Below are 25,274 nucleotides of genomic sequence, written 5' to 3' on the forward strand. Positions count from 1 at the left end.
CAGAGACCAAGGTCGGACGAGCAGTGGTGAGGCCAGGCTCAGGCTGGGGATGGCACTGAACTCTTGCTCCAGCCAGGGTTGCGGGGTGACAGACCTGTCATTTCCAAGCACTTTAACTCCCCAACTTTGAGGAAGAGCTGGCACAGCACACAGCCACCAACACTTGTTTTCTCTCGGGTAATAAGTTAAAATGCTTGGAAAAAATATTTCTCCCTCCCTGTTTCTGGAGCCTGGGCTGGGCAGCAACAACAGCAACAACCCTTACGGAGTCCTCCCTGCCCGTCTCTGCTCTGAAACACACCTGCAGCAGAATGCTGAAGAATTTGCTGTATTAACATACTCTGTAAATTCGATATCTTTAATTTTTAATATGCTATTAAAAAGACTTGCTGGAAAATTTATATTTTTTTAATAGCTAAAGGGAGGAAGCCATGCTGGCTGTCAGCTTTCAAACACCTCTGCTTTTCACACGAGTGCTCCTGAGGTACTGGCTACTGGCTCCTGGGTACAAGGTTGGTGAAAATGCCTTTTGTCCCACGGCTGTAGAGATGCAGTCCCTTGTGCATGGGAGCTCACTGACCTGTCACCCCACTCGCCCAAAGGGCCACCAAGAGCCAGAGGGTGACCCTGGCTGGGAAACCCAGACAGGAATCAGCCAGGGAAGGGAGGCACAAATCCAGAGAACTGTCTGTCTTCAAGTGCCTGAATTACAATGATGTCATTGCAAGACAATACCTCAAAAAAGATACAGCTTGATTAAAATTATAGACTCCAGGTAGAAAACACCTGAGCAGAATCAGGAATGTGGACTAAGGAGACCGAGAGAAAGGGTGCGGCATTAATTACAGCTAATTTCTGGTTTTACTCTGCTTTGAGAAAGGGTTACACAGAATCCCAGCAGCCTCAGGAAGTGTAGATGGATGCACAAGGACTTTCATGTTTCTTTGGACTGGTCCACAGAGCTGGAACCATCCAAAGAAGATCTTTTCTTTTCACTTGCATTTTGTTATTTTCGTTTTACAGTCACATGCAGTTACTTCTGTAATTAATATTGGGAGGTGTGGTAATATTTAATGTATCTTATGAGTATTTTTATCTATTTAATTAGCTTCCCCCAGGCAGACTTGAGGTGACAGTAAAGATGTTTTACTCGGTGCTTGCCATCAGCAGAAAAAGTTCCTTACTATTGCCCATCTCAGACAACACAGAAGCAGAGAGATACAGGAGGGGGTTTCTGTTAAGTCTGTTTGCACTGACCAGAAACTCGACTGGACAAGTCCTTGAGCAACTCGATCTATTTGTAATTGCCTTGAGCGGGGGCCTGGCCTAGATGATCCCCAGAGGGCTCTTCCAGCCTAAATTATTCTATGATTCCCTGGTTTTTATTTCCTGCCTTTATACCACATGTTCCTGTAGCAGATCAGACCGAATCTGAAATGGCTCTGTGAGAGCATGTGCTCGGGTGATGTTCAACACACACGGACACGTGTGAATCACTACAGAGCTGGGGCTGCATGTGTGCACACGCCTCAGTGCCTACCTTGATGGCAGTTTTTGGACCACACACTGAACCCAGTGTGAATAATATGCTAAGGTTTTTTTCTCCAAATTTATAATAAGGGCATGGAAACTTGAAAAAACCCAAGTCACTCCTAGCATAGTGTTTTTTTATTTAATTTGTGTTCAGGGGTCTTCACACTTCAAAAATATTTTTACCTAAACACTTTGTTTCCCCTCTGTTCTAAGCCTGAGAATTTGGACCAAGCTGGTAACTCCAGGACCGTATGGATACTTTTGAAAGTGGAAACTATTTTCGTGCATATAAGTAATTCTGTGGGAGTGAATGTATTTGCAGCTTCCAGGCCAGGCAGGATGACCTTTCCAGAACTTGTAAAATCCAATCAAATAAAAATAGATTCAGACTTCCTTAAACTGAAACTGCTTGAAAAAGAAGCCCATGGGCTGAAACACTGGAAGAAACAGAATGTGCACTCGCAAATATACCTAAAAATGAAATTTTAAACTTAGAATGACAGTATTTGTACCTCTGCCCCTCTCTGTTTCTTCACTCCCTGCCATTTCTATCTCATTCTTATCAGAGCTCTGTCAGCCCCTAAACTGACATTTTCCCATCCTGATCATTCCCAGGATAGAGGAGACGGAGTTTTTTTTCACTTGCTGATGCAAACAGCAGATCATCCTACAGAGAAACGTCAAGGACAGTTCGGAGTCCTAATCCCTGACCCGCCTGCCCTTTCCTAACTCGCTATTGACATTGAACTTAGAAAGCTGCAATGCTGAGATGAGATAATGAATTCTGTTTGCTCGGGGTGTGCAAGAGGAAGAGGGGAGATAGGGAGGAGGAAGGGCTCTGGCTGTAAGGGCACTGCTATGGTTCCAGTCCAGCTCAAATCTCCTCATGCCTGAAACCTGGGTAAGGAATATAACTGCACAAATAACCACTGGTTTCCCCTTGTTCACTTCATTGCTCCACGGGCACATCCAGGGAAGATGGGAACTATTCATCAACCAAGACTCCAAAGTCTTCTCTGTTTCTTTCTCGGATCAAGTGCTGGGTGCTGCAGCTTGGAATGATGTGCTTTACACTTTTAAACAACTACTTGCTGGTTTGGGAAATTTTAGGAGAGACTACTTATTGTACTTATAATTCCAAGAGTAGCTCATCTCCACAGATGCTGCTGCCCCAGTATCACTCACACCAAACTCCATTAGAGTCTAAAGTGGGAATTGATTAAGTTTTGCCATCGTGATCCCAGGAACACTCGACTTTGAACACTGCCATCCACAGCTATAGCACATTGAGTCAGAAAACCTGTAAATCCTAATGGAAGTCACAAAGCTTATAATTTTTAAATAGCATTTGCTGCTTGTTCTTATATTGTACATTGATATTTTTACTAAGTTTTCGATTAAGGACGCATTAATCACAACCTGAGGATAATGAGTCCGGCTTCTGGAAGCTTATCTGGTTCACTACTTCATATTTTTAGCACTAAATATTTACCTATACTGTAGTTATCCTAAGATGCTGAGAGAAAACAACACAATTACTGCTCCTGAAATATGAAAAAATACGTATTTCTAAATCAGTTTTGAAATTCTGAGAATGCTGTGGAGATACAGCTCTTCCTGAGAAAAATAATGCCCGTTGTGGAATGACTCATTAAGAAGAGTGAACAGTGGCACTGAATGATGTCACCTGGTGTGAATTTGTCTACTTTCTTCCAAAGCACACAGGCTATTGAGTAGAAAAAAAAAATCACACTAAAGGCACTAGTTCTTCCTGCATATTTAAGCCCTTTTGACCAGTACATATTACTGGGACAGAAAAGGAAATAAGAAAAAAAATATGAGAGTTGGGGAAACCAAATTACTTTTGGCTTTACTTCTAGAAGGATTAGTTCACCAGTTTTTAGAAATTATTACCACTGTTAAGTATCAGTAGTGACAATTTTTAGGTACTTCTACTAATTTGCACCATAGCCAGGTATCACCTCACCTTACTCTGACCTACGTTAATACAGAGTCAGCAACTGGGTATGACATGGCAGTTTTTACAAAGTCAACAGGACTTGACTGCAAGTTACAATTAATCCTAAAAGTTTAAAATCTTGTGTTCTACTAACTCTGCCTGTGTAGGAATCCAGATCAGGTAAGCATTAACCTCCTGTACAGAAGTATTGACTATAAGGGGTTATCTATGAGTCTACAAATGCACAAACCATCTGAAAACTTGACACAAGTTTGGAAATGCTGCATTTTATCTGTTCTGCAAGTGACCCTCCACAATGAGGAAAACTCAAAGTTAGGCTGACGAGTGGTTGAAGTCATTATTTGTCCACTTTTGTCACTGGTGGCTTTGGCTGTCTATTCTTTGCAAAACAGAGGCAACAAAACCAAACTCCAGCTGCTGGAACAGAGCTTTCCCTCTCATCTCTTCCCAGCCACACTAATCAACATAATTCATGGTAAGAAGGAAGGAAAACGAGCATCCTCGCATGGATATTTCATCAAGATTCTGGAGGGCTTCATAAAGCAGCCTCTTTAAGAAACCATAAAATGAAACAAGACATATTTCTAGGGTTGTCAGCAGGTAGATCCACTGGTTTTGTGGTAAGTAATCTCTTTGGGAGGAAGTCTTTGCTCTGATGTCTGCGTTGGATGTTCTGTGGCTCCCCGCAGCCGCCCCAGCGCAGGTCTGTTCACTGGAAGAGGAGGCGGTGATGATATTGCTTCTAACAACCAGACTGAAGTATAGCCCCAGGCCATCTTCCAAAGCCCCCTCCAAACAGCCTCTAATTAATTTTAATCCTGCCACTCCAATGAGTCCCAAGAGTGCAGCAACCAAAACAAAAAAAACCTTCATCAAGTCATTCAGAGGCGCTCTTGACGGCATCACGTCACGATTTTAGGGCTTCAAGCAGAAAGCACTATAGAAAGCTTTTAAATGCTATTTTCCTTTGGTTTCTTTATTTTCTGTCCTCAAAACCATAAAGAGCCTATTTCTGATGAAAATGTAGCTCTCATCCATCTCCAGGCCCCTCCAGTTCACTCTAGAGGTGGGTGGCAGGGCTCAGGGAGACCCACCACCATCACCAGGGGAATGGCTCTCCCCAGCCTGGGCTGAGCCATGCCCACAGCTGCTCCTGCAGCCCTTGGCCTCCCCAGAAAGGCTCTCTGCAAACATGGAACCCAGCCCAGTCTGCCCAACCAGCATGACTGGACACTCAACATCGGAACCAGTACCTCTGAGCCACCATTGGCTTCAGCACCCACAAACCAGTTGTCTGGAGCAGGAGGAGCAGCGTGCTCCCCAAGCTGCTAATTTTGTCATATCCTTTGGTTGAAAATAGAAACGCTCACTCTATTTTTGTCTAGCTGATCTATTGCTCAAACAGCCTCGTGAATATGAAATTTTGGGGATGCTCCCAAATTGAGCAGTAAAAGTGCTTTGCAAGGTATGATTCTCCGCATTTAACTTTCCCCCAGGTTTTATTATTATTATTAGATTTTACTAGAAGAAACACTCACAGAAAACAAGTTCCCAAACTGCTGTAGAAGACCTCCCAAACTGAATTTTATATTTGTGTGTGTATGTGTAAGAATATTAGTAATGGTAGATGTGTATAAATAGAGCAGATGTGCTCATGGAGAGGGAAGCTCAGGAAGACAAGAATGAGCAATTACACTGTAATGCAAATAGGGGGTGAATATTTCCTTATGAATCACCTTCGCAAAGAATGTTGTTTATCCTTTTGGTTTATTCCATTTTAAATGTGCAGAAAGGAATTAAGTTTTAAGAGTTTCTTGGGAAAAGGACTCTGGCTGAAGATGTTGTGTGAGGAGACAGAAACACTTAAAATGGGCTGTTAATAACAGATCAGAGAAAGGCACATGAAAGAACTGGATTAGAAATGCAGACACCCCCTTCCTCATTATATAGGTTATAAATTGGGGGCCACACTATTTTTTCCCCATGTTTCCACAGTTCTGATGCGTTATATAGAGCAGACACACATATTTTCCCCTCATTGCTCAATTGTCTCCTTTTATTTACTTTATACAATTCAAATGCTGCTCTGATGTCCAAGTTATTAAATTCCTTGTAAGCTTTTCCTCAAATCCCTTGAGACCCAAGGTGCTATTATTACCTCTATTGCACCGACTGTGGAGCTGAGATCTATAGTGATTAAAGGAAATGTATCTTCTAACTGTGGATGTCTAATTAAGAGAGGTCTACAAACTGTTTACTCAGATCGCTCCTTATGTGTCCAAAATGGTCTTCAGCAGCAGTTGAGTACAAATTCAGAGTCCTGCATCTCAAATGAACCATGAAGAAACTGAAGAATATCCAATTAGTAACAGTCTGTGAAAAGTTAGGTTGAAGTGAATTAACCAGCATCACAAAGGAGAAAAGGTGGCAAAGGAAGGGAAAACAATCAGTTTTCCAAGGCAGTATTCAATCATCTTAACCATTCAATAATCCTTTCTTCTCCTTTTCTTAGGCTGATTCACTACTTCCAACTTCTGGAGCAGACAAAAGAGGGGTCCTGCAGCCAGCACCGTCCTGCACCTCAACCCCTGGTCCTTCCTCCTCCTCCCTCGTGCTGGCCCCAGCAGGGGTCACTCAGAGCCCAGGAACCACAGACTGTCCAGCGCCACTCTGGCTTGGATGGGCAACCTATGGATCATGCACACAGCATCATGGTGTGTCACCAGCAATGCCAGCAGGATTTGCCATTTTGAACGTCCCTGCATTTCCCATACCACCGTTGTGCCCAGCACATGCCTCGCCATGCAGGGAGCCTGGCTGGGTCAGCACCAGCTACCTCCTCCTGCCCTGAAGGCAGATGGTCTGACTGAGGCTCCTCCTGCTCCCATCAGCCTCTGATCCTAGAGAACGGCAGTGCTGCCACATGGTCCAGCTCTTTTAATGCACAGTCAGATATGGATGATCTTACCTTGTCCCTTCCCCTCTGCTGGTGACGAGCCTCTCTCTCCCCAGCAAAGTGCCAGACAAGAACAGACCCTACACACTGCCGTGGAGCGAGCCCGTGTTACATGGACATTGGAGGCTCTTCCTTCCCACAGGGAAGCGCCAACCCCAGTGCTATTCTGTAGCTTCCATCATGGAGTGAAGATGCCAAACAGGAACCACCAAATCCACAGGAATTCTCACAAGCACACACCCCTCCACAAGCACCTCAGTGTGCTACAGCAGGCACCAGCTCTTACCTGAAACCCAGGGACAGCCTCAACATCTGGCTGAAGTGCACCCACCATGAATGGAGTCTCCTGGGCACCTGTTTGATCTAATCCCATCCTCCTGCACACCTGAGAAATGCAGGATTTAGAACATTCTTGAAAGGTTACAGTGTGGGTAAACCAAAGATAAATCCGTAATGCAAAATCCATCCTCTGCCAAATGTCCCACTTGAAATCTGGGCTGGAGATTTCTACAGAAAAAATTGGTAGAATTCATTAATATAAACAAACTATTGTATCTCTAACTCATTTTTTTCTTTAAAGAAATCAACATTTGATTGGTGAGGGAAAAAAAAAGGCACAGACAATCAAAATGGCACTTATAGCAGACATGGAGAATTTCCAGTTGAAGTGGTTTACGCCAGACAAAGGTAAAAGAAGCATTTCAGAATGGGAAGTGTAACTACCAGGTGTTCATGCTGTGGAATGCCAGCAGCGAATGTCTCAGGTTATGTTGCCAGGACAGGAATACTGGTCAGACTTCACTGGAGTTCACAGTGGCAGCAGATGACTTGTCAGGGTGATGGGAAAAGGCAGGGAAGCTCTGCACCCCAACTGGAGTCCCCAGCCCCAGGGCAGGAAAGGCTCTTCAGAGAGTGTCCTGGAAACACAGGGGTGCCGGCTGCGCACGCTGTGCCTGACACCGCGGGAAGGCCAAAGAGCTGCACTCCCTCCCTGGCTTATAAACGTTTCCTCCGAGTTTTTGTCGTGAATGCTCTGTGGAACATTCTAGATTTACACCAATAGGATGCTCACGTGTAAAGAAATGCTTCTGCTTCCAAGGTCTACCTATTCTGCTCCATTGAATTAATGAGATCTCCTCAGTATTTACATGCTCCCTCCTTGCAAACAGTCCTGCTGGAATGCTCCAAAGTGTCCAAGCTAAATACAGTGATTCATTGCACTGTGTTAATAATGGACAAGAAAAGAGGCTTTTGAGTTCTGTAACCCATAACAACTTTGAAAAGAACAAAGGGCCCTCTCCAGAGTCACTGGAGTTAATGGGCTCTTTTCACTCAAACCCAACCTGGGCTTCCTGAATATCTAAACCGGGAGCTGCTGCCATCTCACTCGAGACAACTCTGGCTGCGGCGAGAGCGGCTGCTCATTTCCCGTTACCCCCTAATGAAACAAAATCATGGAAGGTTAAAGAAAGGCACTGATGGTCTGGGGAGGTGATTGGAACCAATGACATGGAACCAGCACCCTCCCAACCATCTGCACTGCCCAGCATAGCCAGTGGCACGCCCGGACTCCCTGCAGGATTTTTCAATCCTGTGCTTGCTTACCCAGCAAGCATTAATCCTTATCAAGGAGATCATTTGTGCACATTAAGGAAACCATTTTCTCTCCTCCTTTCCCAAGGACTGTATTTCTTTGGCCACCTCTGGCAGAGGCTCCTCCAGAAGCCAACAGAGAACCCACTTTTCCAGCCAGCAAGCAGAAAACATAGGCAAAAACATCCAGAGAAAATCCGTGCAGGACCATTATCCAACCTGGCTTTTTGGTCTCCTGGGATCAAAGAGCAGTTCGGTGTCTCTTAAACCTGATTCCTTTCACAGATTTACAGAGAGGATAATAGGCTGATTAGCCAGAAAGGCTGAAGTGGGGGCACTTCCCCTTCACACAAAATGCTGCTTATCTTTTAGAAGGTATATTTAATTTAGTGGTATTTCAGTCATTCATTTTGTTTAAATACATTTTAACTATCTTACATATCCATGTGGGAAAAAACTCATCAACTTTAAGAATTCATTTGAGAGAAGCTCATAGTTCATGGATTTAAGCAAAAGACTCTCATGGCAACACCCAGCTTGGGAAAATTTGTTTCAGTTCAATATTTTTCTTCTCCTTTTGGAACCAACTACTCTTTTTGAACCTGATTTTCTAAGGACCTAGTCAGGAAGCAAGATTGCCTGCCTGGCCATTCCTACCTCATGCCCAGCTTGGCTAATTCCAGCCAAAATGAAAGAAGAGGAAAAGCCTTAGAGACACTCTGTGTGACTATGGATGTTGCTGCTTGGAGGAAGCAGTGCGGACTCAGTGATCCCGCTAAGGAATGCTTGGAGGGAGCAGTGTTCCCAGGGAGAGGAGCCCAGCTGCAGCACGACCCGTGTGGCCAGCACAGCTCTTGTCTGCACCAGCCCCAACACATGGTCCCAACCTTCCTGAGAGATGGAAGGAGCTGGAGATATTGCCATGGAATGGACAGAGCAAGTTGAGGATACGGCCTTCATGGAAAACCAAGCCTTGTGATTCACCTGCCTATAAAGCAATTCATTTTACTGTAGAAAACTGTATTTCAGAAGCGTGCTGTCTCCAGCTAAGAAGGACCTTCCTAGATAAAATCCAAGGCTGACATAAACCTACGCTCAGTCCCCTTGAGTGCCCGGGAAAGGCACCACGGAGTGCTGGGTTTCCAGGGAAAATGCTCTGCTGGTGTTTCCCAGCTTGCCCGTATGAGATAACTGGATGGGTAGATGTGAGGATTACTGGGAATTAGAAAGAGGCTTAAAGAACACTTGGCATGAGCTGACATTAGTGCATAGCACACAAAGGCAGAGGAGCCATATGCAGCTTCATGGGAAGAGTGAGTGCCTGCCCAGATCCCAACACGGGGAGGGGGACGCAGGATCCAGGAGGAAGCGCACCCGCACCTCCGCACTGCTCTTTTGTATTTCAATTTTCTTTGGCCAGTGGGGATGATTTTATAGCATCACAGCAGAACATTATCTTTTATACTTTGACAAAATGAAACTGAGTCCTTGGGATTTTTTCACCCACTGCTCTCTTGGCTACTTCACTGCAGTACTATTTCATTACTTATTGATTTTTCAACGTGCTGTCTGCATCGCTGTAATTTACACAAGTTCTGATAGCCCTCAGCGATTCTTAACACCTCAGGGTGAGATCACGGAGTTCACTTGAGATACCAAAGGTAGGCAACAAGTTCTTCAGAAAAGACGACAAATTGACAAACTTGATAGTCAAGGAGGAAATTTGAGCAGCTGCAGGCGTATCATATCAAGATGTTTTTCTTAGCCAAATCGAATTAGAACAAATTTGTACCCCCAAAATTAGTCTCACATACAGCTAATAAGGGACTGTGAAGTGCATGGCTAAACCCCAAGAAATTAATAATGCATGTCCCTCACAGGGCAGCTGAACTAATGCTATTTTGGTTGTAACTGGAGATAACCACTGCTCTGCGGACCAGCAGGTGATAAGAGAAGGCAGCCTCGTCATGAGCAAGGAGAGGGAACCACAAAGAGCTTCTCTTATGTTGAGGCAAGTAACTGCTGCTTCTTCAGGGCCTTCTCCACATTTCTGCCATTCTGAGGAGCTCAGAGCAGTCGCCTGTGGCAGCGCTGTGTTCACCCTGACCAGACCAGCCTCATGTCCCTGACACGATGTCATGTCCTAAGGTTTGTCCAGCTCTTCGGAGCTCCCACACAGGGATGCTTCTGCAGGAAATCAGTCAGTGCTTAGTGAAACGAGCTCTAATCCTATCAGAGGATCTGATCCTGCTGATACCACACACACTGACAGCGTTTCAAATCACTGTAAGAAATCCGAGTCCACACTCAGGACTGGCCTTTCCCTCTTTCCAAGTGTATTACAAAATCATGGAATCTTTGAATATCCTGATCTGGAAGGGACCCACAAGGATCATCAAAATCCAACTCCTGGCCCTGCACAGGACACTCCAAGAGTCACACCATGTGCCTGAGCATGTTATCACATGCAAGATGCTTTACACATTTTTAAATGCCTATTCTTCTGCTACTGGAATAAGATTACTATGAGCAATCTTGACCTTTTAGCCTGGCTTCCCTCTCACTGAACTATGATTTAAGAAAAAAAGATTGATGTGGAACTCTGAGATGACTTTAGGCACAAGGCCTATAGATCTCATGAAGTCTATGTTAGGCTGGTGCACCTACATGTGTGGGAAGCCTTTGCCCTGCAAGGGAACGGGAGCCTGAGGGAGCAGGTGGAGCAGCAAACCCCACAGTGAACAGCCACGATCCATTCTCCAGATACATCAAAATCCCAAGGAAAGTGAGTCTCATTACAAGCAAAAACATAAGTAAGACGTAGAGAATGCATCTAATGAAGGATGAGAAGATCTTGTGAGAGCCTTTATGGGTGGATACTTTGGATATTTTATCACCAGCTGTACTGCAAACAGACAAAAATAATACAAAATAAAATGTGTAAGGATCTCCAGAGGGGTCTGACATGCTGGAAGCGTAAATCTTTCTCCTGGTAGAATGTGTACCTATGGCAGAAATGCTTTGTGGTGGGCAATAGTAGAATCTGCAGCTCTGATGACAATTTCTCTCCAAGCTGATTAGAGCGGCATTTTTCCCCCTGGAAAATACCCCTAAGAAGATACAAGTATCTGTAAGATTCAGGTGTTTTATTCAGCTTTGTGTCAGGGAGAATGAATCCTCCTCCCTACCCGCCCTCCAAATTGGGTTTTTTGGGTTTTAGGTTTTTTGTTTAATGACAATTAATTTGGAGTATAATTCTTAAATGTTTACTATTTACTTCTTCAGTGATGGAAAGAGATCCCAGCAGCCCCCTGATATTCCTGATAGAGGTGAGAGGAGGATGAGGAGCCGGGCACCTGGAGGCTTTCTCTGCAGCTCCATGGTGCTCCTTGCACACTCCACACACATCTCTGACTGGGGGTTACAGGAGGATCACAACAAAAAGCACCTGATTTTGGGGGGACTAAACAGAGATGGCCTTTTCTATTTTTCTTTGGGAAACCTGATCATTAAATTAAAGATGGGAAAACATTTTCTAAGTAAAGCCAAAGCTGGGGAGTTAAATACAACATTTAGAATCTCTGGAACCAGAAACCTCTCCAATTCCTCCAGTGGCCAGACTGGCTTTGCTTTGCATGTGCATTTCTGGGTTTGTTTAGTGTTTATTAGTTTTAATCAAACTAGTACTCTAAACTGTTGTTTTAAAAAACTGTCAAGTATTTACATAACACTGTATCTGCTAATGAGGCCAAGTTAATGACATATAATATTTACTGACTTAAAACAATATGTTTTATTTTGTAACTTTAAAGGAAAACAGGAATGACCTTACAAGAGCCTGAACTGCATCACTTCCTGACTTTGCTTTTTATAACACTCACTCTATGTGAAAGGCCTTTTCCTGCACTGGTGTGCACACGTGGGTGTGCTCACTCATTCTTGGTGCACTCTCACTCACCCTGTGCACGCACACTCATCCTTACTTAAAGTCTTGATTGCATGAAACTGTCCATCAACATTTTGTGAATAATGCCAGGAAAAGACACTCCCCAACAAAATCAATACACTGAAAGTGCTGGGTTAGGTAGTTCTGAGCTAGTTTTTGGTTGTGTTTCTGAGTTATTCCCACTGACCCGAGTTCAAAAACAAGATATTGATTTATAAAGTACCTTCAGTAAATCCATATGCATTTCCTGCTTACCCCAGTGACATGGAGCACCAGGAGCAGGGTGCTGATGCAGCTCAGGGACCCGTGTGGTGGGTCAGGGTGTTTCCAAATGCTGCCAGCCTTTTCTGACAAAAGGGCCAGGAGGGAACATTCTGAAAACACAGCAAACGCCTGGGCTGGGAGCTGGCACTAAGATGGGGGAGGAATCAGAGGGGAAGGACTTTTTATTAAAGGAAGTCCTGGGAATTATGAGGTTTGTTGCATATTTGCAAGTGACACACAGGAAAGACTTGGCTCCTTTTACTTGATGGTGTGCACAGAGATCTGCCTCCACTTGGGAACTGTTGGGATGTATCATTAACTTCTGTGGCAAATGCATCCCTCTGCCTGAAGGATAAAGTCCATACTGATTTGTACAAATGGGCTTTAATTGAAAAACCCAAACCATCCAGCAGGTTTTGGACTAATGCTGTTACATCTGAACTGGCAACAGCTCCTGGGGACGAATACCTGAAGGAGGGAGCAGTTCCTGCAGCTCGAGCACATTGAGCAGAGCCAGTGCTGGGCTCAGCCCCTGATCCATCCCATGCTGGGTCACATTCAGGAACTGCTGCTGCTGCACAGCACCCCAGCACAAAACCCTGCACCTGGGGACCATCATTAGCTTTTAAAGTTGCTACAGCTGCTCTCTTTCTAATTTGGGATGTCCATCACAAGTAGTCTGTCACCAACACATTTTCTATCAGAATCCAAAGTTTAGAGAGAAAAATATTCCACATTTTCTCTTGAACTTAAAATGTCACATTAAACCAGTCTTAAAGGAACTAAGACAAACAAAAATGTTAGCAAAAAAGCCCAACATATGTCAAACATATTCATGCAAGGTGCCCGTGCCTGCCTTACTAGTCCCTGCTTTAAGTTTCTCATGATACTGCTCACAGAGTCAAAATACAAATCTGGGTCACTTGCTATGAGAATCTGGCTGTCCTATGGTTACAGATTTCTGTTACACCTGTACTTGTGTGGTGAAATCTCTTTGCCCCTCAGTCTGGGCAGCATCTCACTTAAGCATCCCTGGGGACAGCCAGCAGCAGACTGGTGGGAGACCAGCCCAAACTGGCAAACCCGAGCAGAGACTAAAACAACACAGATTTTCAGGCTTTATCCAAAACACGCATTCAGATTTAAAAGGAAATATTTCTGCTGTCACTGTTTCCCAAATCAAGAACTTATCCTGAGAGGGTCTTTTCTTCTAAAAGTGAGACAAAAAATAAGGCAGGATGCCCCCACAAGGCCAAGTTTTCGTTGCCAGTGAACTGACCACAGGACAACCAGAAACAAGACAGCCAGTAAAATAAGGGAAAGGAATTATCAGTGAAGCTCTGTTAGCTCTTCCATAGCATCTTCCATCTTATTTCCCACTGCAGACCTGGATTTGTTGGGTAACTCAACAAGGGCAGCAGTTGAGTTGCCTGGATGGGACTTAGAAATCAAGTGGTTTAGAAAGCACAAAAATGCATCTGAATTTTCATGCATTCAGAAAGATTATAATGCTCATGTGCTGTCCTCACTTTTATTGCCATGAAGTGATCTTGGCAACAAGCAGTGGCCTTTTCTTCCCAGTCTTTCCCTCTGGGCAGCCTGATGCGCACGCGGTCCCAAGCTGGGGCTGAGCACGGCTGTACAGACCCCAAGAGGTTTTCCAGCGCAGCATCTTCTCATGAGATTTGTCAGCCATGAAATGATTTGTGGGAATGTGTTGGTTTAAGCCCATCTTGTGAGGATCCCCAGCAGTTTTTTGACAGACCCCTCCGTACCCTTTTACATTCCTGCAGTGTTTCAGCAGTTCCCACCCCACAGCAACGTCCTACACCCTGTATGGACAATACACATCTCAGGTACTGATACTGGGAGAGTCCATTAATTTATTTCATTATGAAGGGAAAGACAAATGCATCCAAAATTGATGAAATATTCCAGACAATAAAATTTTTAGAAGTACTATGTGTTCATTTTAATAGTTTATGAATTTGAAGTGGCTGATCTCTCCCTGTTTTTATTATCATAAACTGTTCAAACAACAACTGCTACACGTATTTCCATACCACTGTTCTAACTTTAGCTCATTTCACAGTTTTATTTCATATTCCTCAACTATTATATTTCAAAATTTAGTCCTGCCCCAAAGGTCACCTATAGCCACGTCTAAGTCCTCTAAGATCTGTGATTCCAAAATGCTAAGCTGATGTTGGTTTAATTGATTCTGTGGAAGCAGCGATGCCTGTAACTCCTGAGAATTAGGGCTTTGCACAAACTGGCAAACTTTCAGTGGGTAAAATAAATATCCTCATATCCATGTGATAGAAGGTATATGCACAGCACGCAGTCATATCAACACACCTCTCTAATGATGCACTTAAGATTAAATACTGTGTCCAAAAGAGCCAAAGGAGCACAGTTTGTGAAGCACAAGCCCAAACAAATGCCAGTAACATGTCCCAGCCGTTCCCTTTCTCGGGTGCAGCTGCACCAAAGTCCAAAGATTCCAACAGGAGGGTTACAGGAAGTGGGGTGACCCCTGCTGCGCCAATAAGCACCCAAACAAGCCCATCTGCCAGCACAGGGTCCCTGGGGTGCCTCCAGTCTCCCCCATCCCAGGCCATGCCCTTACACGATCCCACAGAGCCCTGGACACACCTGCTATGGGATATCTGAGCCTGGCCTGTACATTTCTCAGGACAGATGTAATAAAACTAATTTATTGCCCCTTTTCCCCAACAGGATTATAGAAACATAAACAAAGAAATGTTGAGTTCTTCAAGGAAAGGCCCCTTGAACTCACGGATGTGACTGGGAGATTTAAGACCACTCTTCTCAAAGTAAGGCTCAGAATACAACTTTCCTCATCCTATTTCTGCAGAGTTCTGGAGGAAGTACAGCAGTTTGGGTTTGAGGGCTGTTTCCCTTTGAGACACCAAAGTTGCAGCTGCAGCACTGGGGTCCCCCGCCAGCATCCCCCATGCTGGGAGGCAGCTCGGGGGCTGCCCAGGAACACGGGCTCGGGAAGCTCAGACCATGCTGCAGATGGATATGAAACTACTGACAGGAACCTCAGCAAGTGCCATAGAGCAAATCCGCAGTGCCAGCTGATGACAGCACGTACATGATGGAGAAGATCAACACCGTCAGAACCTTTGCACACCCCCATCTCCTCTCAGCCCCATTCACTGTGCGCGCTCTGCAGGACGGGATCCTGCTCCCCATGGGCAAGCCCTAAACTGGACCCAGGCAGGCAGGGCCCAGCAGCCGCCAGCCATCGCCCTGGCACGTGTGGCAGTGCCAAGGACGGGATGGGGAAGCTCCCAGCACGCTCCTTCCCCGCACTCTGGGCCTGAAGCTGCCGGCACGAGGACAGAAGCAGAGCACCCAGAGCGCTGCTTTCCCAGTAGCTTTTCTCTGAGTTTTGCTGATAATAACATTACGGTTTTCCCTGTGCTGGCAGTCGGACGAGAGGAGCCTGCAGCCTTTGGAGGGATCGATCGGATCGATCCCAGAGGCTCCATGTCATTTCCAGGGGATTTGCTAAAGAAGCTACTTATGTCCCTTTTTCATTTTCACCAACTCATTACCAGCTGCTGCTGCTCCCTGCACTTCAGCAGCACCTGCAGGAATGAATCCCAGTGCTCCCAGCCCCGATCCTGCTGCAGAGGCCTCTCCCACGACGCAGTGCTGGGGATCGGAGCCGAATGCTGAAGGCGGGTGACGCACAGGGTCGCTCCCCACCTCTCCCTCTGTGCAGGCACGCACAGACACTCTCCTTTCTCTTTTCCTTTTTTAAAGGGCAGCCCAGCAGCAGACTAAGCAACTGATCCCCCGGCTTAACTTTTAAATTAAGACCATTGTAAATTTGGGAACTTGAGAAGAGATGGAGAGGACACCCATAATCCTTTGCAAATGTCAAGTGGCTCTCGATATTGGTTACTTTTCAAAGGTAGCTAGGCTACAGCGTGCGCAGTAATGAAAAACCCTGCCAGGCCCACTCCATAGGGCTTCAGTCAATATACATAATATTATTGGGCTTTGAAAGGATTAAAGATTGTTTCTTTTGCTTCCTTGTAATATGGAGATCTATTGCGTTTAAAACTCCGAGCGCGCATTCTCCCGTGGGGAGGAGGCTGGAGGCCCTGGGATGCTCCCGCGCTGCTCCCGCGCCCGTCCCGGCAGCAGCAGCACCCTCGGCACCCATGGATTCACCCACTCCCATCAGCAATTCCTGACATGGGCACCTCATCGCTCTCCCATGTGGAAGAGGAATCAACACATTTTAAAAATAAAAGTTAAACAACACTGAAAGCCTTCAGTTACCAACAGGGCCGGAGGGCAGACTTGAAAGGGTTGAAATATCTTGAAAAATACCATTTTTCACTACATCTTACTCAAAAAAGTTCATAGATCTGTGTTTTGACTGCAAGAACTCAGTTCCTCCCAAACACCCATTAAGTATAAGAAATCTGAACAATTAGCCCTGATTTGAAGCTCCCGGGGCTCCTCAGAGCCGTCACTGCAGCTCTGGCAGAGGAGGCCATGCAGGATGAGGCCCCAAAGCAACGCAACTCCCGATCCAGGTCCTCTCATTGAGTCTGGGGTTTCTGAAACACCATCTGCAAAAGGCACATGCACACTGTGATTTGAGGGGCCTCAGACAGAGCACCTTATGGCTGAATTACCATCAAACCCAAATTTTTTATCTTTTCACATCTGTATTTTTTTGTCCTGATGTTTAACTAACATTACTTCATTGAATATGGGGAATTTTTCTTCTCACCAACCTTGTAAATACAATTATGGCAAGATTCCCTCCAACTCTCCTTTTAATGAAGCCAAATGTGCAATGTTGGCAAGGTTCTGCTCCCAGTTATACTCAAGAGAAAGGCAGCCCTTGAGATTCCTGAGTAGGAGAGAGCAGGATTTGGCATCCTGGATGCCAGCAGAGCCCTGCAGTCCCTTAGCTCCCTCTGCTCTGGAGTGAAGCTCCTGTGACTCCATGGCAAAGAGCCAGTACATTGATCCCTCCCCACTGGATCTTTGGTGAAGTCACTAATTCTGAAAAAAGTAGTTGAAAACTGTAGTTTTTCCCTTACTGTCCATATGATATTGTGATCTTCAACAGGTGAGATGGAGACCAGAACCTGCAAAGTTCCCATTTCAGCAGAAGACAGGAAGTAGGGGAAGAGGAATTAAAGGAAATGTTGCAAGATTTTTAACAGTATCTTAAAAACCTCCGTCAGGAAGATTTTCAACTGAAACCCTAACAAAAGTGCTGCTGCAGGTTTCAAGCTTCCCTGCTTAAGGGCTGATTCAACTTTGGTTGAATTAAAGAGGAACGGTGTCGCTCTGCCAGAGAATAAAGCCTTTGATTTCAGAGTAGTTTCAAAACAAAAAATGTTCCATATTAAACCAGCAATAAATAACAGGGAATGTTTACAGACTGGATGACCCATTAGTTTGGGTGCTGAAAATAGTTTTTCTGAGGTGAGGTGAGAGGAGTGACTGCCCCTGGGGTCCCACTGCCCAGCCTGGCCAGCTCCCGTGCAGCCTGGCCAGCTGGTTTGACAGGCTTGGCATAAGTCCTGAGCTGGCGTCCACTGACCACTTGTTTACAGAAATGCAGTGACCATAGAACTCCTTTTTAAGAAGAATTTTGGCAATTCTGTGTGTCATCAGAATTAAATCTTACAAAAATGGGTAGGTTTGCTTGATTATAATGTAAAAGAAGTTCTAGACAAAAGAATTAGTAAGGTATAAGGATCCAAATGAGTTCTTCATCATTTACCTTAACTTTCCAGGGCAACACATACCCGAATAACCAAAAGGTTCCAGTGTCTCTGGTTTGTCTGATTCTTGTGGGGACAAGCACAAAGACAGTGAGGATAGAACAGTTTAGCGGCTGATATCCTCTATGAGATATTGAGAGGTTCCAGAAACTCTCCTAACATCTTGTAAATATTTTCTAAATGTCACAAAAATTCCCCTCAGTCTTCAAAGGGTCTTTAAAACTCTGCAGAGATCTGCAGGGAAGGAATCCCATGTGAATTGAGGGAGAAATGAGAAAGTGAACCAAGGGAGCAGAACAGGCCCAATCCAGAGGCCGGAAACACAGACATTACACTGAGATAATGGGGAAAAAGGGAATAAGAACTGGAAAGGAATCCATGTAATGACCAGAGGATCCTTGCTCAAATAAACTGTCTTTATAGGCATCACACTGTCCCTTTCATCTTCTGTGATCACAGAAATCCCAGACTCGTGTGGTGCTTCGTGTCTGGTGAGGCAGAGAAATGAGACCTTCCCCTGCACTGCCTGCAGGTGTTGTACCCACCTTTACCAGAAAAAGGGTCTCCAACCTGTTTTTATAGACTGCAGCACAAATAGCCCAAGTCCATTAAAACAAGGGAATTTAAAAAATAATAACATCAAAAGATTCTAGCTTGGCAGGGTGATGAATCAGAGGTTAAATACCCAACACTTGTTCAGGTATCACTTGGGGGATTTAGTTTTCCTTTTCATGGTAATTTTAAGTTGAATTGTTAGGCCAAGAGTTGTGTTTCCTGAGAAATCTATACCATTCTCCTAGCAGTTTCCTTGAAATAACTGATGGATCTTCACCAACTAAATTCCAATTTAAAAGATTTGTCAGTAAGAAAATCCCAATCTCAATAAAAGGTAAATGCAGATGGAGCTCTCTGAGCCAGGCTGATGGCAATAAAGGAGTAGGGAGTTTCTATTAACTCGAATAAGTTAACAGATTCCAGGTAATCCTTCCTATTACCACCAAACACCTGCATACAGACGCCACATCGCAAGGGAGGATGGATTTTTAATTTCTGGAAAAGTAAAATCCTGGGCACACCTCGTGCCGGGAAGGCAACGGAGGAGGGAGGGATGGGATGAGACCTTTGCTGAGAAGAGGTTTCCCGCTGCAGAAGTCCACAGGATGCTGTAGAATGGTAAAGTCATTCATCACATGTATTTAAAGTTGAATTTGCTGATATTTTATGGTATTGGATTTTATTTCTATTAACATTTTATGCTGAAATTACAGAATGATTCGTGAGTACTGAATTTTTGATTGCTTTTATACTTGCTGGGACACTATTAACGTTGATTTACGTTAATAGCACTGTAAGAAGATATTAACAATGAAATTTCCAAAAGCACTTAGCATCCCATAATTGGAGTTAAATGACAAAAAAAATGAGGGGATAATAAAGTAGAGAGAGAGACAGAATTTTTGACAATACTCCCTCTAAACTGTATTTTTCAGGAAGAATTGGAGCAGGACAATTTTATAAAAGAATAAAGTCACCCATCAGGAAAAGAACACTTGTACTGACTAAAAAGTGAGGGTGAATGGAGCTGTAGGTCCCGCACAACTTCCCACAGAGGGATCCCAGGGAACAACACGGAGCCCCACCTGCACAGCAGCCAGGGCTGGCAGCTCCCATCTCTGGCCTGAAATCCAGGAAACAGCAGTGGGAGACTGGTACAGGAGGGATCTTGAAGGGGACAGAAGTGAGCCAGGTCACATCTGTTGAGGCTGAGGACGAGGCTTCCCGAGGCAAGGACAGAAATGGGACACAGGTGAAGGTGCTGCAGGATCGGCCACTCCACAGGAGCCAGAGGTGGAACTGGCCCAAGCAGCCAAACCTGACTGCACACCCCCCTGCGACTTCCTCTGATTGCAAAACAGCTAAACCAAACTTAATTTACTTTTTAAAAGCAGAATTTCCACAAATTCTACTTTGACATCACTTGAATACTGTTTCTAAAATTCTCTTTCCATTAAAAAAGCATCAAAGTCCTTTTTTGTTAAAAAGTGCTTCACTGATCTCATCACCAGAAGTTGAACAGCTCAGTCTGAGAACACACAGGGCAATGTGACAAATTGTATGAAAACTTGGAACAAAAAAGTAAACTTGAAACAAAAATCTTAAACCAGACAACATAAAGAAACAAAAGACCTTGACTGGCTTTGAGTGGCTGTGGGAAAAAATGCCAAAAATGTTTGTAGGGAGGTATTTTATCGGTTTTGTTTAAATGATATTTTTGTGGGGGTAAGAAGGGAGATTTCACAAAACATTTTCAAGCAGTTTTAATCAAGAAAATAACTACAAAATACTACATTGCAAGAAGACTGTTTTGTCATTTCACTCAGACCAGGAGGGAAGCTCATGTCAGAGTTTTGTTTAAAAGAAATCATTCCAGTGGCATTTTATAGCCCACTAGAATGTGGAAGAAAAATCATTGTAGAAGTTGAATTACAGATTAGTGAATGAAAACTCCTGGCTGTACTCAGGAAAACAAAAGTGTAGCAACAACAAGTCTCATCAAAGCAATGACACATCAGGTGTGGGATGCAAAAATGAGCAAAGCAAAGGAAATCTTAGACAGGACCAAACGCTCAGCTCTGTCTGAGATCCACAGACTGACTGGTCAGAGAGAACACTGGGATCTCACAGCCTGGTGATCCCATCCCCAAATTCAGACATGAAGCTGCTGTTACAGCTTTTAAAATAGAAATACATATATAAAAGCATAAATGAGCAACCTGGTCTAGTGGAAAAGTGTTCCTGCTCATGGCAGAGGTTGGAACTGTCTGAACTTTTAACATCCCTTCCAACTCAGCCCATTCTGGGGTTGTATGCTAAATACTAATGTACAAACCTCAGCTGAGCAGGGATCTATGAGATGGGTTTTTAAGTGGCTCATGACCCATCTCTTCCCACATCAACCCACCTCAAGTCTGGAGCTGTCCAGCTGCAGGTTGTGGCAGAGATCAGCTGGGGAATAAGTTCTTTTGTGTGGCCACAAACAGAGATTGTGCTGGTCAGGAAATGCAGGATTTGCTATTATACAAAAGCAAAAAGATTTCTTGTTTTGAAAGACCAGCCAGTATTTCCCTTCAATGGGAGAATGACTGTTCCACAGGTAGAGCTCTATTTTGGACACTGCCACTTTCACTGAGTTAGAAACAAACAAACAAACCAACCCCAACCCAGCCCCTTTTATCAGCAGGAACCACATTTGCTTACACAGAAGATCTGTCAGCAGCCCAGGGCAAATAGATCAAATGGAGCTGACATGCTACTAAATTTAATATGCATCCTCGTGTCTTTAAAATTCCCATCTACCACACATTTCAAAGGTAAGTTTGTCGATTTCTTAAATAATTATATTTCAATAACAGGTGAGAGAGAAATGCCTGGAAACTTAACAAAACCACTGACTGCTACATAAATTAAAAACTGATTGATGGATGGAGAACTTGTATGAATCATTAAATTGGCACATGATTGGGAAAACAGATCCAAGGCTTGTGTAGGGCCCAGCTCAGCAGACTGTGACACACATGCAACCCAAGGAACAGCCATGCAGACCTTACAAGGGGTGAGTGCTCACTGGGTAAGTGGTTGGTACCCAAAGGCAGAGCCAGCTGCAGGATGGGCACCAGTGTGGAGGAGAAACACAGAGCTGCAGAGCCAGGTAATGGCACACAGGTGTATGAGGACACAACTGTCCCCCACCCCATCATCCTCCTGGGTGTTCTCCTACAACCTGTTTCCAACCTGCTCCTTTTACTGCTGCAGCAAATCCCCACTCCGTGGAGCTGACACCACAGCCAGAGGACCCGAGGGGAGCAGGGCCCAGAAATGGCTATTTCAGGAGCAGAAGTATCCGAGAAAAGCGGATTGTATGAAAAGGAGAGAGAAGGTGGCCATGCCCCTGAGAGCAACATTGATCCCTGCGACGCCAAACCCTCCCAAGGGCCCAGCGCCGTGCTCGCCTCTCCAAGCTGCGCCACTGGCCAGCGCCTGCAACATCTCAAGTGGGAAAATGTAATTTTATTAAGGCTCTTGGAGCTTCACTCCCAGCATCTGCACTGCAGCAGAGCATACAAAAGGAGGTTATGAAGAATTTCTCATTATGGCCAGAGGCACAGACTCATAACATCCCCTGGCCAACCTCGGTTAATAAAGCTCCTGCTTGGCCCACCTGCCCCCAGCCCCTCGCCCACAGGTGCCCCCGCCCTGGGCCACCCTGTGCGTTGCCCCCTCAGCCCTCAAGGACGGGAAACTCCTGCTTTGTCGTCCTAACTCTTATTTCATGGGCACCTTCATTTGCAAATCTGCTCTTGGAGGCCCAGAGCTGTAATTAATCCATGTCACAGGAAAGATGTAGTGTCGGGAGAATTTATGACTGGCTCTGAGCTGCCGTGATGAGCAGGGGCACCTCAGCCCCTTGTGATATAAATGCCTCTGCTAATTGGATTGCAGGAGCTAATCAGGAGCTGGAGAGAGAATGAAGGCGCTCAGCCTCCCCGCTGCTGGCGTGGGCTGATAAAGCTGGCAGCCACGGGAATTGCATTGCGAGAATTGCATCCTGGCCTGAGATGGCTATCACGGGGTGCCCAGGGCCGCTGGCGTGGGGCGGCCGCGCAGCAGTGCAGGCGGCTGTCCACTGAGGCAGGTCCCACCACTGACCCAGGGCAGGCAGGAGGGCTGTGCACACACCCACGGTGCTGTGCGGGTGGGCCCGTGAGCTGCATCTGGCCAGGAGCTGCCCCGAGAACATCCCACTGGCTGCTCCAGCTGGCAGCACCTCGGGCAGCCCCAGCCCAGGGTATGACCCTGGCATTGCACGGCCGCCTGGTCTGGCCGGTGTTGCAGACACCCCATGGCCCCCCTCAGCAGTCCTTGGGGTCTCCATTGCCGACCTCAAGCGTCAGAAAGGGGCTGAATACTCAATGATCCCAATACCACATCTGTTGACAGCCTCAGTACATGCCTTTCCCCAGAAAGACAGAAAACCAGAGAGATGAGGTGGAAGAGACACAACACGGACATTCCTGCAGCAGGAGTGAGGTCGACCATGCCAGGAGCAAACTGGGTGAATGTCACCTGCTACACATGTGCTCCACACACCACATGGGCTGTCAGATAGTGGGTGGGCAGGCGGGAGGTGGCTCCTGGGGATGGGCTCAGGATGCTCTTAAGATGGTCTGACTCCAGCCTTCACAGAATCTTAAAGCTCCATGATCATCCCCAGCTCCTGACCAGGGCAGATCTGTCCTCAGGGAGATGGGAAGAGTCCTGGATGGAGAGGTCTGACCTGACTCGCCACCCACACAAACCAGACACATGCAAGTCGCCACTGGAGAACAGGGGTTTTTTTGCAATCCAAGGCTCTTCCACATTCAAACAGCTTTTCTGTCTTCTCCATGTCCTTCTTATTGCCCTTTATTTTCATCTCTGCCTTCCTTTCTTACATGGATTAGAAAGTAAATCCTGAAAATGATGACTAGCCATCCCTCCTTACAGAAACACTTTCCCACCTTCTTAAACCTTTTTGGAGGCATGAGAGAAAATAATCCTTGTATTTATGCAAATTTCAAAGTGGCGTGTGATGATGGAAACAAAACAGTGCTGGAGCGCAGCCAAGGCATGGCACCAACGGGGCCTCTCAGCTGCTCGCCTCCCGATTCTTCGGGGGAAGCAGCTGTAGAGAAATGAAAATACAGAAGCCCCCGCACACACCCGCCGCCACCCGCGCGCGCATTCCAGCACCCGTCACCTCGGAGGCGGCAGGATGCGGGCTCTGGCCAGGCGCTGCCTGCAGCCTGGAGCACCCTGTCGTCCCCCACAAGCCTCCCTGTCCCGCTGTTCCTGATTCCCCTTTCAGGAATTTACAAACATTTTCCGCAGATCAATATCTGTATTGATTATTCATTGTGAGCGAGTCGTGTGTCTTTGGTGATCCAACCTGGCAGAGTGAGCAGCCAAAGGCTGCAGCAGATACAGGGGGGAAAAAAAAGGAGAAAAAAGCCCTACAGAAGACGAGAGAGACCCAGATCTGGCTGGGTTTGCTGCTGCCAGCAACGGAGACGGATGGAGAGGAAGGATGGAAGAAAATGGGAATGGCATGAAAAGGAATGAAGAGAAAAGAGAGCCGAGGAGAAAAAGCAAGAGCAGGAAAAACAAAGTCACTGCTGGAGAACTGGTGCCGGGGCATGCCGGCAGCCTGGAGAGATTCCAGCCTTGTGCTCGCCCTTCTGCACAGGGATGCGATGGACTTATTGCTCCGGGAGTGAAAAGTGACTCACGGTTTTGGTATCTGCTACGTAAGAGCTTTGGGGGGATTCCTTGGCTGGCTGACAGAAAGGGAAGAAAGCAGCAGCAGTGAGGTAAAACGCGATCCCTTCCTCCTGCCTTCCTGGGAATACGCGTCGCCCGGGCTGGCTGGAGCAGCTCGCTGCTCGCTTATGATATGCAAAAGGAGAATAATTAAAAGCGCCAGCATCACTTGCAAAGTGAGTAAACACAAAGCCTTTCAAAACATGCTCTTCAGCTAATGAGAAGCTGTAATTTCTTATACTTAAAGGCAAAAAAGACCCTGATGAGGCTCGGTGGAGTGTGCGCGCGCGCCTGCGTGTGTGTGCATGTGTTTGTAGATATGAGAGAATCAGTTAATTGTTGATGATGTTTAGAAAAGGGATTATGAGAAAAGACACTGAAATGATGACAGGGAACATCTTGGATCAGAGCCAGAGAAATAAAATAATCAAGGACAATCAAGCCTGCAGCTCCGGAGAAAGCGCTGACTGTTCTGCTGGGGACTTGGAAGGAATTTCCCCGCGCTGCCGAGCTGCAGCTGGAATACGTGCTTGGCACCAGGAGGGAGAACTGCAAGGAGCAGTTTGCTTGGAGCATGAGACAACAGAAGAGAGAACTATGGAGCTCTGCTATAATTCAGAGGTTAAACAGCTTTGTCTGCTTATGTGTCAGGTGGAGACTTGGTTTGTCCACATCTGACCTGCCCTGAAAATGCAACTTCTGAAATCCCCTGGCTGAAGCCGGAGCTGAGGATTCTCCAGACGCCTCTCCAGAACTGCTGTGACGTTATGAAAACAAAGGAAAGGGAGCTCGAGGAATTAAGTTCTCCTGTGGCTGCAGGACCTGATGGACCTGACCATGGAAACTGTCTCT

The 25,274-nt window shown here is 45.7% G+C and overlaps 1 long non-coding RNA gene across 3 annotated transcripts in view; it reads right to left on the reverse strand.

Annotated features, from left to right (window-relative positions):
• The window catches only part of LOC138117111 (uncharacterized), a 236,918-nt gene that overhangs the window by 31,403 nt on the left and 180,241 nt on the right, over positions 1-25,274 (reverse strand). The window contains exons 4-5 of one of the 3 annotated variants that reach the window (XR_011154517.1): positions 6,757-6,855; positions 5,523-6,202 (exon numbers count right to left, since the gene is read on the reverse strand). The exons of the other annotated variants lie outside the window; for them this stretch is intronic. This is a non-coding gene — a long non-coding RNA (uncharacterized lncRNA). Of the gene's footprint in view, positions 1-5,522; positions 6,203-6,756; positions 6,856-25,274 lie in introns of those variants that run through there. 3 annotated transcript variants of the gene reach the window in all.

This window comes from Aphelocoma coerulescens, chromosome 11 (genome assembly GCF_041296385.1).
Source record: "Aphelocoma coerulescens isolate FSJ_1873_10779 chromosome 11, UR_Acoe_1.0, whole genome shotgun sequence".
In the NCBI taxonomy this organism is placed as follows: Eukaryota; Metazoa; Chordata; class Aves; order Passeriformes; family Corvidae; genus Aphelocoma; species Aphelocoma coerulescens.